Below are 16,575 nucleotides of genomic sequence, written 5' to 3'. Positions count from 1 at the left end.
ATTCTACCTGAATCCACATGGATCCCTCCTGCTTTGGTGGCCTTTAAGAGCAGGCTACCATCATAGCCAGCGCTCTTCTCCCAGGCCATCTACCTCCATAGCCTGGACCTCCTAGCAAGTGCACATGTCCTGTTTTATAAGGCGATACCTCTTTCCTCTTCAGTTGCCTTTGCTTCCTGAAAAAGCCATATCCTTTACATCAATACTCTAGCTATGTGAATTATCTGATCAACTCTCTTTCATAACAACCATAAATTATGATCATATACTTAATTTTTTTCGTTGTTTTTCCTGTTTATTTCCCTGTACTACTTGGATTACAACACAACCTTAAGATGATCTGGAACCAACCCACCAGCCTGTTTCTTGTACCTGCTTTGAATACATTAACAATAACTTCCTGCCTCTGGTTTTGTAAAGACTTGACCAGTTGTTGCTGTCTATATTAACCTCCAAGCTTTTGCCATCCCACTGTAGTTCTAATTTAGAATCTTTGTGACTACATTAACAAGCTAATAGGTAAACATGCACATCAATTTTTTTCAAGTTGTGCGTTCTAGTGAACACTTTTATTCACCTCTGGTATTAACATTTCCACTTGTTCAGAACAACAGGTTGGAAGAGGAAGAAACCAGCAGAACGAACAAGTAGTTCCTAAATCATACTGTCAGGAGAGTTCCTGATCCACTAACTGATGTGGGTAGGTATAATTACCCTGTTTCTTGCATAAATAATTGGTAACAGACTGTGCAGTCTTACTCTACCTGAGAAATGCAGCAAAATCTAGTGGATTCAAAGGTAAGACAACCTTATCTACAGCGCGTTAAAGATCTCTGAATCCCATGATATAACCCACTATGTAAAAGCAGTGTTACTTTTCTTACCTTGTATCTCAAAGCCTGAACCCTCTTCTTTTCCTACACACTCACTTCCCTCATCCCCCCCTTTTCATTTTCATACACCACTACTACTGCAGATTGTTATCAGGCCATTTTTAGTTTCAGCTGTACACATTTCCAAAGAGACAAATCTAGAAGTTTTATACAGCTCTCTTTCACAGCACAAAATGACATAATATAACATCGATCCAGGAACACTGCTGCTGTCATGCAGCTGACACTGTGATATAGTAGTAAAAGTCATCAAGGGTGTACCAAAAATTGTGTGGCAGCACGTCTGCAATGCAGCTGCAAAAGAACTGATGCAGCACTAGATATATACAGAGTCAGGGAAAATACCTGAAGAGTTATACTGATTACAATGCATTATGGTATTAATATCAATGACAACAATTCTTTACTTTTTTTTTTTTAGTCTTTCTTATTCTTTTTATGACCATTTTGTTTAGTTACCAACACAATGCAGAATTCTATCTGTTTAAGAGGAAGTAGGAGTTTGTCTTCCTCAAGTTATGTTTCACTACAGCCATTCAACTAGGGAGCTTCTCTTCTCCAATGATTTACTTTTTTAGGCCATGCCAAACCTGTATTTGGTTAAATCAGGAACATTACTTTTACCTAAATAAAAAACAGAAGAAAGAGATCAAATGTTATGCTGCAAGATTTTTCTCTGATGCCACATATATTTCCTTAAAAATCGAGTTTATTCTGCATCATCTTTTCCAAAAGTGTCAGCATGTATCTACAAATTCATTTTAAAAAGGACGATTTATAAAAGCTAGTATTTCCTCATCCATAGAGCTTTGACTTGAAACACAAATTATTTCATTTGTGAAGTAATAATGCTATACTACATAATATTGTTACCGTAACAAACCCAAACAATAATATTTCTAAGCTCCAGTAATAGACCCTGGGCAGGCTTGGTTGCAGTGTCTCTTATGAAAAAAATCATACAAACACAAATTGTTGGTAAGACCTCGTTGAACCATTCTGGAGAAACAGGCAAGAGAAAAATACTGTCATTTGCTATTATAATGACAGCACATGCTTTACATAGAGTCCTTTAATGCTCCCATGTTTCACAATACTGACTTCTATACTGCAGGAACAGATCTGGGTCTGGGGCACCCTCACAACACCCATTTTTGGAAAAGCTGTCAATTTTTGAAAACCCTATTTTCTCATACTAATTGGGATTTCATAAACTGAACTTTCCTTTTATTAACATCCTTTCCCCATTCCCAGTATTGTGCATGTGATAATTAGCATTGCCAACTCTCTTAAAATTTGTACAACACAGCGAACTGGGGCCTCAGCTCAAACTGGTCTAAATTCCTGGCTGGATCTCCTCCTCTCCTAGATTACTGCCTAGATCAACAGTAACCACACATCTCACTGCCACTTTAATTTTGCCTTCCCCTTTTTCTCCAAATCTATTCTGGCTTCCCAGGATTAACCTCAGTAGCTCCTCCCTGCCCAAAACATAGTTTACAGAAGAAATGAAACATTTCAAGACACTGGGGAATTATCTCCTACCCCTGCCAATCTCTTCAAGACAAGAAGAAACCAGAGTTGTGTTCAAGGTAAGCAGTTGAAGGAAGAAGCGTGGGGCTAAAGCCAACAGTGGCAAGGATCCTGAGGAGGCAGTTGTGCAAACAGACTGGGGACAAAGAAATTCATCCTGGAAAGGAGACACCCAAAATGACTGGAAAAGATTATGAACCAGGGTGGGAGCAGAGGTCTAATTTCAGAATGATTGGAGTACAGAGGAGCGAGACAAGACCTTACAGGGCAAGAAAACTAGGACTTCGGAGGACAAGTCTGAAGAAGACAGATGAAAGATGAGGGCAAATGAAAGAACTGAAGAACTGGTGTTGGAGCAGAGAAGGGTAGAAAAGCCTGTTGTATGAGCTGTGGAAGACTGGCAGAAAATTGGAGAGTACTTTAGCAAGTACAAAAGACAAGTGCAGCTCGATATTTCCACTGCAGCAAATATCAATGAAAAGCACTGCCAAAGGCATCCACCTCTTTCCATTGCTGGCTCATACAGCCGACTGCAGCATGTCGTGGCTTCAGCTATTCCATCAGTCCCTATGGCCTGGACAGAGCAGTACCTGTATGACCCTTATCAGCGACACCGGCTGCGCATTACAGAAGTTCTGGGGGTTTTGACTGAGTTTCTAAAAATCTCAAGCAATCACACACCTGCACAGTAATGTTAAAAGACCATTAGTGAGACAACACAAGCACCCCAAAGTTATGTGATTTCAGAATTCAGGCTGCTTGTCCGACATGAGTTCTGCTGTCCTATTATAGACCTTAATTACTCCTTTCCCCACGCACCCACCCCACAGGACCACAACCCCTTTGATGTACACCAAGTGTGCTGTGGGTATGGGCAGCTGGTGAGCAGTTTGGCCTTGCCTTACTGTTTTGTATGAAAATAAGCAAATGTACGAGCATTTAAAGGATCATTTCCTAACTCCTTCATTGGTAAACGCACATGGATATACAGCCTTGAAAATATAATGTGTCGTTAAGTGTAAGATAAGACAGGGCAAGGAGTTAAGAGGAGGAAGTCTGGCACAAAGTGATGCAACAGATGTTGGATAAAGTTTCAGATTCAAACAAATCTTAAAGAACTCTGTTTCAGAGAACATGAAAAAAATGCTCATTTGGAAGTATAATTCATACTAACATTCTGAAGTAAGATTAGGAGACGTTTAAAAAAAGTCAGATTTTTTTTTTTTTTTTTTTAAGCATTCTGTGATGCCGCTTCAGCTCAAGCTCTCGCTTGAGTCCCCTCGCTCACCCCCGTAGCATCGGCAGGATAACGGGGAGTGGGATGGAGCGAGCGAGAAGGCTTGTGAAATCTTTATTACAGCTCTGTTGTAAACCACCAGAAGACAAAGTAGACAGTTCCAACTAGGAACAGCTGTTATTTTCCAATTAAAAATCACAAGTTTTAAGAGAGGCTGTCGGGATGTCTCTGGCATAAATAATTTAATGTGACAAAACAGTTTACTGTCTGCTGCTGATACACAAACAACTCTGTTCCATATTGTGAAATACTGCCTCAGTATATAATGAACTGTAAAGGATGTTCCTTTGGGGGGAAAACAAAATTTGTTGACATTTTTCCAAATGTTTTACCTAGTAAAGTATTGGCTGTGTTAGACTTTGAGAAAGATTATCTTCTGCTATCATAGAAGCAAGTTAATAAAGTGACAATAACAAACTGATGTATCTGTCAAAGTTTATAGATAAGGATGTCAAGCTATAGGTTATCAGCCTACAGTACTGACACCGTTCATATATCATAGCCCCCCAACACACACTCTGTCAGCATTGTTTATTTTCAGTCAGGAGTTAAATAATGACCGTGTACTAAAAATGCCTTTGGGGAACTGCTTTGTCTTACATACTGTTCACCTGTTTACTTCAGAGCAAGTTTTGAGTTGCTTTTGTTTAATTTTCTGTTTGAACAGCTGGTATTTATCAACTTCAAATGGACTTCAGGTCAATACGCTGCAAAAAATTTTACTGCAATTTCTACACTTGCTGCACACACACAACTTGTAAAATGCTAATGAGAACACCTCCGCACCGAGCCCAGTTCCAGAGGAACACAGAAAATGCCCACAATATGCCTGAAAGTACATCAAGACTGGAAAAGGGAAAGAACATACAAAATAGGAGGGTTTCTTTAAAGGGTCCAGCAATAGGAATTGTAACCACTTTGTACTGAGCACCGTAGACAGCAGCCTTTATCACATCCCACTCTTACGCTGTGCATTTTCTTTATAATATTCAAACCTTGTTATCCATAAAAAGGTAGGAGATGTTACGGGGTTGTCTGTCTGTTGTTTTGGAGTAGATAAGGGCAGAGAAAGAGAACAGAAGCAAGTTCTGCTGAAGTTAGAGGTGAGGATGCGAAGAAGACACAGCCGGGGGGTGGGGGGGGACGACCACCAAGCTTATTTGTGTTCATCCTAAATACCTAAAGAAATCTCTGTTTTTTTCTCACACATATAAACATATAAATAAATTAATCCTATGAAAACTATCCCATAAGAAGTTATGAAAAGAGTTTAATTAAACAATAGAAAAATATATCAAAATGTGAACAGAAAAGTAAATGCCTAGATATAACCAGTAACAACATAAAGGGTTTCCATCTATTTATTGTTTTTTCTCTACATACCAGGCAAGGTGACTGAAAGATATTATTCTACCAGAAATCACTTTCTGGAACTGGCAGCTCTAATTGTCATATTTGACGAAGTAAAAAAGAATGGGAAAGATCATGAATTCTTAATTCAAACAAGTTTGTTACTTTTTTTGGAACCATTGTCTGAGTATGGATCTTAAGATACGGGCTGAGAATTAACGTATTATTCTAAGAATGTTTTTTGTAATCAGTGGATTTTTTCTCCTACTGCAATACATTTTAAAAAAGAAAAGTGAAATAAAAAGGGCACATTTGGTATCTCCATTTATTAAGGGCAGGGAGAGGGGAAGGAATTATGGGGGAAAAAAACCCCAAACACTTAAAGCAGAAGTTGCTAATACCAGTTCTTCTCCCTCAACATTAAATAGGCCTTTCTAGGTACCAAATTTAGGGACTTGAGTTTTACAAAGTTATGCAGAACTGTGGCATGAGGGTTTTCGTGCCTGCCAGTCTTGTACAGAAGAGCAAATAATATGGCCTTTGGACATGAAGACACCAATACTACTTAACCTGATATCTCTTGGTACCATATGACCTTCAACCAAGACTACAGACCCTAATTCTCCTGGAACTTGATTTGATCTGTTAGAAAAGGCAGTAATCTGAAAGACTAGAAACTTCTTTTTAAAACACTAATTTCTCATGAAGAACACTGCAGATGTAACAAACCATGAGACATCTAAATACACATTTGTAAATAAAAGCCTTTCTTTTGCAGTCATTGAAATTACAATCCAAATAAAACATCATTTATTCTATGATGGTCAGTTCAACTTAGACACCAGTAGGCAAGAAATGGGCTGATTTACATAACCAATACTTTTAAATACAAGCGTTAGACAAAGGACTTTGAAAAGCCAAGTATACAGCAGAGATTGGTGTGTCCCAGCTTCCATTCCAACTTGAACAGTGAATAAAAATGATCTATTTTCTTAAAAAGGTTTTGATCAAAACCACCCTATTTCACTCATGATTTATATAGCTTTTACAAAAGGTACTCAGCCCCTTGATCTGTAGGACGACTGCGAAAATCCCTGCAACATTTGCAAACCTTATTTAATAAGACCGAATGGAGTAAGACGCTAGAAGACCTTCTGCACTTCGTGCTGGAAACTTTTTCACAGGAGCCCAAGCCTATTGTATAAGAGGAACCAGGGGGTGCCGAAGGAGTTGGTTGCTATGGTGGCATCTCATAAATCATCAATTATTGTCTGTTATTATGAAGGTGACAGCCTCATAAAGAGATTTGCATTTTCGGCTAATTTTAAGATTTTTTTCTGCAGACATCATTTGCTTTGTAAAAGAAATGTCATGACAACCATAGAACACTTAAGCTTGTTATCGGGTAGTCAGGCATCCGCTTGGCCCCCGTCAGTTTGGCATTTGAGCATCGTAGCCTCTTTCGCATTACTGAGTAGTTTATCTTTACAGTTCATAAATATATTTCTAAACACAGGGACGGCATAATAGGAGAACGCGGAGAAAGCGATGGAGGGCTCCTGGTTGCCACGGCAACCTAAACTGATCAATTCCCTGTCACTGTTTTAAAAGAGGCACCACTCTCCTGTGGCCCCCAATACTAATTACAAATGCAGGCCCTTCGCTAGCATGTTCAGCTTACAGATTAAAGCAGTTCATGCCTAATTTATCATTTAACATGTCCTCCCACATTTGTAGTGCCGTACGGAATGAATAACAACTTCACTTGTTTACAGCGTTTTCAACTTAATTTCACTAATTAGTTCTGCAGTTGCAGGAATTTGAGCGGGCTGCTGCCTCTCCGTGAAGCCGGGCGCAGGCAGGGCAGGCAGCGCTGCCCTCCCCACGCCGACTCCAGGCTTTGCCCCCCCGGACCCCCGCGCTCCCCTCTGAGCGCAGCAGACAATCAATACATTACATATTTACATCCCCCTTTTTTCAGAAACATTACTTTTTAAGCAACTGGGAGGTTTTTTTATGGGAATAGAAAAGAAGTGATGGAAAATCTCATTTAGTTTTATAGTAGAATAAATTGTATTGTACAGTGCAATGTTTGAGACAAAAATGCTGTGCATTTCCCCCGCAAAATGGACACAAGTGATGACACTTCACTGGCCATCGACACTGCCTTTCCAGTCAAGCTTCTACTGCTTCGTTTAAGGAATATGACCTGATTTTATCCAAAGTGAACTTTAAACATGTGCATTTCAACACAGTGTTTATCACGTCCCGAACACCCACCACTCAGACCGTTCTTTCAGATCTTCGTGACCAGCACTTGTGGATGTCTTGCAAAACCCTTTCCCACTCTCTGCGATCTGTAACAATACAGGAGAGAGCATGAAATCTCTACAAGGAAAACCAAAACTTATTGGACCCAAAATGCTGTCGGCCACCACAGCAGTAATTACTCAGACATCTAGGAAAACAAACCTAGTTAAGGCAGTCAGCAATGATGAAAGCCAAGATCCGGCATCCCAGTATCAGGAATATTCTCTGACCTTTCTGCTCCAAAGAATGATATTGTAAAGTTTGCATATTCCAAAACACTCCGTAATTTGAACAGAACCTTTAAGATTCATCTCTGGCTATATGGAATTTCATGTTCAAGCACTGCCGCCCCCGGGGAGAGGGAAGGGACTTACGGTTCCTTGGTAATATTTGCACTATCACAGTCACAAAGGAGATCATTTGACAGCCTCTGCCCCAGGCAGCTCCTCCCTGTCATCAGTTTTACAAAAGGACTCCTTCCCAGAACTCCTGTTAATCAACAAAAATTATACATCCAAAGAAAGTTAAAACCCTTTAGTGGGTCTCGGGGGGCTTGGCGAGAGGGAGCGAGGAAGCGCTTCCAACTGCTGCTCAGCCCGGCAGCTGCAGCCTCGGCACTCCTGGGGCCCCCGATCCAGCCCGACAGTCTGTGCTCACAGGTGCTCCGCGCTCGCCAGCACCAGCTCGCTGGCTGTGCAGCAGGATTTCTGCATTACCACAGTGTCAAGGTTAAAGCTCCAATGCCCTGATTTCAAAGGGAAATATGGTCAGCTCGAAGCAATGGAAACTAATCTGCGCACAAGCAGCCGTCGAGCAGAAGCACCGGCCGAACAACGCACAGACTGAAATAGTTGTTTACGCAAAGGTGGTTTTTAATGAAAGGCTGCTTCTGCCTTCTCCGCAGCTTTTTAGTCCTGTTTCAGATATTCAAGTGGCGGCCCCAAATCATCCTATTCTACCAACAGAGCCAACAGAGAGAGTGCATGGATACATAAATGAGCACACAGCACAGTCGAGGCAATTGCTGCTAATAGTGGAAGTTTGATTTAAAAAAAAAATTCATCTGTAACAACAAAACTTTTCTCATGTATAATCTACATTCTCTGATTTGCATTTGTTCTGTCTTCTACTGTTTAGCTCCTAATACCCTAAAAGTGGATACTACAGGGCAAGGAGAGACCTCTGGTAATCAGCAGCGTTAAGCATGACTTAATATTAAAAAAATAATCTGAGAAACAGCAAATCTACATTATTTTTCCTGATCAGAGATTTAGCACTTTAAACACACACAAAAAAAGACGTATCTTGTTAATTATTATATATTAGCACGTCTCCACATCTATGTGTTAATACTAGCACCCCAGTGAGCAGAAAACCTCCCTGCATCAGAATGACTGCTAATGGTTTCAGTTTTGCTATATTCATTTCATTCTTCAAAATTTTGATTTATTTTTCCTGGAAGAGTACATCAAAGGTATAAAGGATTTGATGCTTGGTATTACCACAGAAACACTTGTTGGAGATTGATCCTCCCCCACTGATTTTTCATAGGACAGAGGCAATTAGGGGCACAAAACTAAAGGGGCAGCACATGTCAGCTTGAAAGAAGGACAGGGTGGGCTTCGGCGAGGAGGGAGCACAACAAGCTGCACAACAAAGTGCAACCTGTGCTCCTTTTGCCATTGCTGCTTCTTCAGAAATAGATGCCCTCCTGGACAGCCACAGGAGACTACAGCAGGGTACTGTCTTGTCTTCCCCCCAGACTCTTAATTCACAGGGAAGCGCACCACTTCTAAGGAACATCTTTCAAAGGCTGCTGTAATACAGCAAAATCTTAACACAGGCCATGCAATGATAGTTTGCACCCTCCTTCCACAGCGCATCCTTAATGCTAACATCCACTTTTAAAAATCCTTACAAATAAATGGAAAGTCTCCTTCCCCACCCCCTCTCCACAAATAAGACCAACTCCATTAAAGGCAATTGCACACTGCTGTAAGTAAAGGGAAAATCAGAGCACAAGCTTTTTTGTGCCAGCGCAAACCAACACCTATTGACTCACTACTCAAGTGCTTCTGCTTGTTTGTACACAAATATCATACACTAGCAGCACACACTACTACTTTAACGTCCAGCTTTTTCACACTTTCTTGTAAATTTATATTGTTTTTCTGTCCTGAAAGAACCAAACCTTAGACATTCGGTAAACTTGAACTACATACTAATAATTATTTTTAAAAGCAATTCCTACATGAAAGCACATAATCCCTCCCAAGATTAACCATTCTGTCTGCTACTGTCTGTAAGATGCAAATTCAAAACTTACCTTTCAAACAATACTAAATTGCACTGGGTTATTCACCTGTGCTTTTGAATCCATCTATCACTGTTGGCCACTGACCACAGAAGCGTAGAGCCCAGACAGCAGGATGATGGGCCAGGCAGGTTCTGGAGAACTCTCTGGGCTCTCAAGTAGTAAAAGGAAAACACTTATCAACTGTACTCTGGTTTTGTCTAAACAGCATTCTTCCAGCTGCTAAATCATCTGAGTCTTAGGACAAATGTGTTAAAAGCATGCAGTACGCTGTGCACTACCACTTAGTGTTACTGAAATAACAACAACATATATTAAGAATAATCACTCCATTTTTATAAAATTATTACATAGTGCTCAGAAGAGAACACGACAAATACTTTAGTTCTTTGTGAAGCACAATAATTGCTCATGATTTGCTTTTTATGACTATATACTCATTCATTCGCTTCTTATTCTGGTGGAGTACATAAGGCTGGTGCACCAAGTATCAGCAAAAAGGTAGGATCATTTGAAAACTTAAGGAACAAATTGTTCCAGTCTTGCAGTATTTAAAACTCCTCTCCACTTAACAGTATGTTTGCCATGACACGGTATGTTTTTATTACCACCTCATTCCTATCATTCGTGTTATTTAATGAACTTTAGCCTTCATCACCTGCAGAAATCCTTGGCCCAAACTATTCCCATTAGATTAACAGAGATGCTGGCACAGTCACTTCAGTTTTGTTTTGCCTGTCAAACTATACTTTTAAAGGAAGATCTTAGCAATGTAACACACCAAGTATCTACGTTAACCACAGAATTTCTCCTGACCTGCTCTAAATCTGTTTGCTTTCAGTCCAAGATAACTAAAAGATCCCTGAGAGTTAATACAGTACCTTCAAGTTATTAAATGTAACATGCAGAACATTACATTATTATGCTACACATGGCTAAGGAATTTTAGTATTCACAGGATTATGGTAATTAAGTCTTCCTTCACTTTGGGTGATGTGACACTTGCTTGACTATAATGTCACTCCACTTAAAGTCTGTGTAAACAACATTATCTTAGTCACTCTGCATTACATTTCCAACTGTGAGCAAAATTACAAGGTCAAAGTGGACAAGAATGTAGGTAATCCCAAGGAAACATCATGTAAATGACTAGCGCAAGGTTCAAGCTGGGTTTTCAAGGGTGGTAAAAGGCTTATATACTACACCAGTATTTTAGTGTTGTTTTGTAGAAGGTATCACTAGCAAAATGCATTTCTATTTGTAGGGACATTTAGCTGGTCAGAATGTTGCAAACTTTTTCTTTTGTAAGTAAGGACTCGGCTGCCAGAGATATGCAAGGAGTGAGAGAGATGATTCTGTAGAAAAAACTATACAAAACTAGCAGAATACTAATTAAATCTGTAAGTGACAGACGCAAACAAAGAAATATATATTTCAGTGACATCATTAACATAACACAATAAAATCTTCATTAAACTGTCAGTCAGGTGGCTGGGAAAAAATACTAACCTCATTATTAAGACCAATTTTTTAAATTTACTTAGTTGAATTTGCTTTACCTTTGAATACCAAGTAAGAAAGCATTTACAGTCATCTTCTGTGATTTTAATTGTCAAACAGACAAATGTGCAACTGAACCTCTTTTCCCCTAACAACTATATGATAAACTCTGTGCACACAGGCATTTCTCAGTCTATCTATATTACAGAAAGAATACTGCTAAAGGACAAATTGATACATTATGTGGCATTGCCAGCTAAGCTGCTGGTAGTGAAGTTACCAGCTATAGTGGCAGTCTCCCTTTGACACCAACACTTGTCTAGTTCTCAGCCACCAAAAGACAGCACACTTTTTGGTCTTAAACTGAACCAAAAAAATTGCATAGGTGAGCAAGTTGCAATCCTACAATTAGCAGATAATAGCTTACAAGTCTATTCCCTCTGCAGGTTTGGAAATTCACCAGTTAACCCCTTTTTCAGTAACAAAAAACTGACTAAACAGTCTTGTTAGCAGTTAGAAATTGCCCAAGTTGCTCAAACACTGTAAATCCACAAGCATTCAAGCCTACATACTTGGAGACGTAACAAAATCAGGTTGGGTTGGGATTTAACTAGATGTATCAGTAATGGGGCTTTAATAATTCCTGGGAATTCCACCTGCAGAGAAGCGGTACCCAGGGAAATGTCACTGACACACCAGATCCTCGGAAATGTCATTTCAGTCATTTCTATCTTAAACAGTAGCTGTGGGAAATTTAATTAATGACAAAACTACACTGTTTCAAGTTCTCTCAGGTAGGAATTATGTTCAGAAGTTCACTGCTAAAAACAAGCCTTTGCCAAAAAACTACAGGAGTAAAATCTGTCCACACCAACTTTCAACTTGCTACTGTTAAGGATGTGGGTTGTCAGCAAGAGCCACGAGCCCGCTCCCAGCTCGCTCCTCATTTTATGCTGCAGACTCACTATTTTGGGTAGGAACACAAGACAAAGTTTATAATCTGATCGGTGGCCATCAGCTTGCATTCTTCTTCCACAGGTCAAACTACAAACATCTTTTTTTCAACAGCAAACCAAGGAAGAAACGGTGACATTGTTAGCTATATATATTTATAAGGTACACTTTTAAACTAAAAAAAAGTGTTAATAGCCATTAGTCCCTTAAACTTAAATTGTTCTTCATGGTAACGTTACTTCTGATATAATCAACCTTTAATCTGTAGTGTATAATCAACAGATGTAACCTGCGGAGAGCTGAATATTCAACAGTTAAAGTTAAAAAAAAAACACACAGAAAAAGTTTTTTTCACTTTACACCACTGTCTAGTCTGCAGAATGCAGGAATTTCCCTTTTCTCTTTCTTCTTTGCTGATGTTAATCAGGATGGCCACACACTCAAAGCGGGATCTGCATTTCACTCCTGAAGGACCACACTGCAGATTTACCTGGTTGCTCCTGGAGAAAGTTACAATGGAGCCACCGGTGACAAAACCGCCTTTAGTAAATTCAGCAGCCTGAAGGGCTTTGAAGATAGGACACAGGGACTGCTTCCCTATCAAACCTGCATTAAGAGAGTCTAACTCAATTATACCACTGATTATACATTATGAATTACTTGTAGCTTTTTAGAAGTTGTTTGCGGCCACAGGTAATGGAAAACACAGTGCCCAAACTTATGAGCCAAAAGTATGCAGCCTGTGACTACGGCCAAAGTCAGGGTACAATGCCCAGCGTGAAGGAAAAAAGGTGTTTCCTAGGTGGCACCATTTGGAGACCCGCAAACAGAAAAGGATGTGCAAATACTGAAAGCAGCAGATCTGCTCTTTCTGCGCATTACTGTGCACTTTGACAGTAATGTATTGCTATCCTTGAAAAACCGCTGTGATGTAACTCTTAAGATTCTCAGGAAATAGGACATACGGGTATTTGATGAGCATAACATAGTTTAAACTGAATTTCATACAATTCAGTCATTTTAGCCCATTGTCATCGTTGGTTATAACCAGTAGATCATTCCACATTTGAAATATTTCAGTATTCACTTCCCAATCATACCTTTTATTTATGTTGCATGCTAATGATACTTTTCACATAGATTATAACATAGTCTTACTACAAGCTTTAAACGGGAAAACAAATAAAAACTAAGTGCATAAAATATTTCTAATATAAACAGGCAAAATATCATCAAGATCAGTAACTTGGTGTCTACTTTGGCAGGAGCTGAATTTGGCCTAATGACTTATGGTTCTGATTTAGCTAGGGTTCCTCGTCATATACGACTTTGTGACTTCTTCAGTATGTTTTCTTTGAAAAGTAAAGGTTTTCTGTATGAGATTGGAATTTAATTGTTTCCTTTTTAGACAAATATGCTTTTGGATGGATGCTGATGGAAAGGGCAATCAGATGTCAAAAGGGCAGCAGTACAGTGAGATTATGTGCTGAGGTCTAGGGCAGGACAGGCAAACAAGGAGGGATCTCAGATCACTTCAGCAGATCCTTATAAATAAGATCTCAGATAACAGGCTTTGTTTATTCTGCAAAAATGCGTATCGGCAGGTCAAATCAACTTCTGTTATGTTAACTACTTAAGTTACTTTCTTATTAAGAAATATGCCTGATAGTATAACAGAACTCTCATCTGTGAGCATCTGGAATGCAAGTGGGGGGAAAAAAAAAAAGAGTTTAAGTAATTAGGAACAAGATGTCCTGCATCTAGAAGGAATGAACTGTCCTCTTGCTACTGGGTGGGGAAGTAAATAAACTGCAGCAAGGGGGAACTCATGGGGTAGCAAGTCAACGATGCTACTACCTCATGGCATAGAAACTAGAGAACAAACTCTCAGTGCTAAGGACGAGAAGAACGTCCTGCTTTGCAGAATGCTGCTGCATTGGTGAATTAGACATCACACGTTTCACTTTCCAAAACATTTAGCAGGCTATTTAAAAATGAAAAATATTTGGAATCTCTCTTTAGAATTGAGAATCATCACTGTGACACCTTTTCTGTAGCCCTTAACAAAGCACTCCCAAACAGGATCATTCAACTTATTACTAAATAAAGCTGAAAAAGAAGAACACATGAAAACTTTTGATTCATTCACCAAACTGCTCCCCAAAAATCAAATCAGTTGTCATCCCCCACCGCCCACCTGGTACAAACATGAATACGTGAAGGGGGAGCAGGTAAAGATTCCTCTGGAAAAAGTCAAAGCAAAACACTCATTTCGCACTGAGTAGATTCACACCGATGTACTTCAATGCCCTATCAAAATTACCAGGTTTGGAAAATTTGACAGACACTGCCGTGACAGGTTACCTTCTCTAACCAGATAACAGTCTTGGGAAACAACCACCATCCATACACATACACCCACCCACACGCTAAAGACAAAATGCTACTGAACGGAAGCTCTCTATACACAGTTATGCCCTCCAGACATCACAAAATAAAGACTGAATTTCACATAGCAGCTGTCAATCCCGCCACTCCCCACACTCCTCAGGTGGACTGGGGTAGAGGCCACAGGGAAGGCCACTCTGGCAATGGTACATAGCCTTGGAAATCATCAGCTGTGGGCAGTCCCACGGGCGCACCTGAAGTGCCCTTGAGACTGCTCCACCACCCCACTTCAGCATCAGGGCAGAACCAGCCCCAGAAGCAGGGAGCCACTGTAACTCTCTTGCATAGTATTCCCAACTAGAACATAATTGGTAACTCTCTTGCATAGTATTCCCAACTAGGACATAATTACAACAGAAATCAGTCAAGAAAATCCATATATTCTGTTTTCAGGACATGTGTTTATTACACATTGCACATTTTCTATCTTGCACGTACTTTAAACCAAAACATAAAATATCTTTAACTGTATAATATTTATTTTCTCAAAGTATTTTTTCCTAACATATTCCTTTCTCTTGCAGCAGCAGTAGTAAGTTGAAGGGGAGACTTTAATTTGCAATCTTGGTAGCATGCTGGAACATTCTCCTTCCTCTGTATTACAAGAAAAGTGTAACTAAAATGTATTAAAATACTTCAAGGTGATTGATTCATGCAGCACTGATGAACAGACAGAAATTTGAAGCATCTGAAGAACAAGCGAGTCCTACTAAGATTATTCTCCTCTACATTGTCTACCCAAATAGAAACCTACTCTTGTGGCATTTACTATCTGTATTTCCAATGGTTTAAGATATTTAAAGATTCATTCTTTGCAATGCTAAACCCCTAACAATGGGAACGTTCCCTCATTACTAGAATTAGTCAAAGTTCATTCATTTATGCCAAGAATGTTTCCCTAGGAAAAGCTGGGAGTCTAAGTAACTTCTACTTTTTGAAAAGCTTCAGAAGTCCAAACCCCTTCAAACGTAATGATATTTCATTTCACCCTTTACAGTTACCCTGACAACACCACCCAGTAGCTCACTATTTCTTGAAGAATTTTACTTTTTGGACTTCTCCTTCCTCTGTATTTACTCTTGCTTAAATGATGTGGAGAATCACCAATGGAACATTCTCCTTCCTCTGTATTACAAGAAAAGTGTAACTAAAATGTATTAAAATACTTCAAGGTGATTGATTCATGCAGCACTGATGAACAGACAGAAATTTGAAGCATCTGAAGAACAAGCGAGTCCTACTAAGATTATTCTCCTCTACATTGTCTACCCAAATAGAAACCTACTCTTGTGGCATTTACTATCCGTATTTCCAATGGTTTAAAATATTTAAAGATTCATTCTTTGCAATGCTAAACCCCTAACAATGGGAACGTTCCCTCATTACTAGAATTAGTCAAAGTTCATTCATTTATGCCAAGAATGTTTCCCTAGGAAAAGCTGGGAGTCTAAGTAACTTCTACTTTTTGAAAAGCTTCAGAAGTCCAAACCCCTTCAAACGTAATGATATTTCATTTCACCGTTACCCGTTACCCTGACAACACCACCCAGTAGCTCACTATTTCTTGTTCCTTTTTGGACTTCTCCTTCCTCTGTATTTACTCTTGCTTAAATGATGTGGGAATCACCAAATGTCACTCTTCAATTTTTTAATAATTTCCTTATCAATTTTATTATGGTTAGGTCAGCAACATCACTAAATTTACTTTGTTTTCACATATGCTTGAAAAGATCTTTATGTAACACTCACTTGATGCAATACTCACTACAAAAAATTCTAAGAAATGTAGTAAATCCAAGCTTACTTTTTCTTTGACAAGTATCACCAAATGCTAAGTCATGCCTCTTGGTGCAGGAACCTCTGATGGAGTACCATTTTACTTGCAATGTGTTAACAGGAGTAGGTCAGTCGACAAACAAAACCAAACCAAAACAAACACCCCCACCCCCACCCCAAAAAAAAAAGAAACACAACTT

This window comes from Aptenodytes forsteri, unplaced genomic scaffold (assembly GCF_000699145.1).
Source record: "Aptenodytes forsteri isolate BGI_AS27 unplaced genomic scaffold, ASM69914v1 Scaffold72, whole genome shotgun sequence".
NCBI lineage: Eukaryota > Metazoa > Chordata > Aves > Sphenisciformes > Spheniscidae > Aptenodytes > Aptenodytes forsteri.
This window is presented reverse-complemented; position numbering follows the sequence as displayed.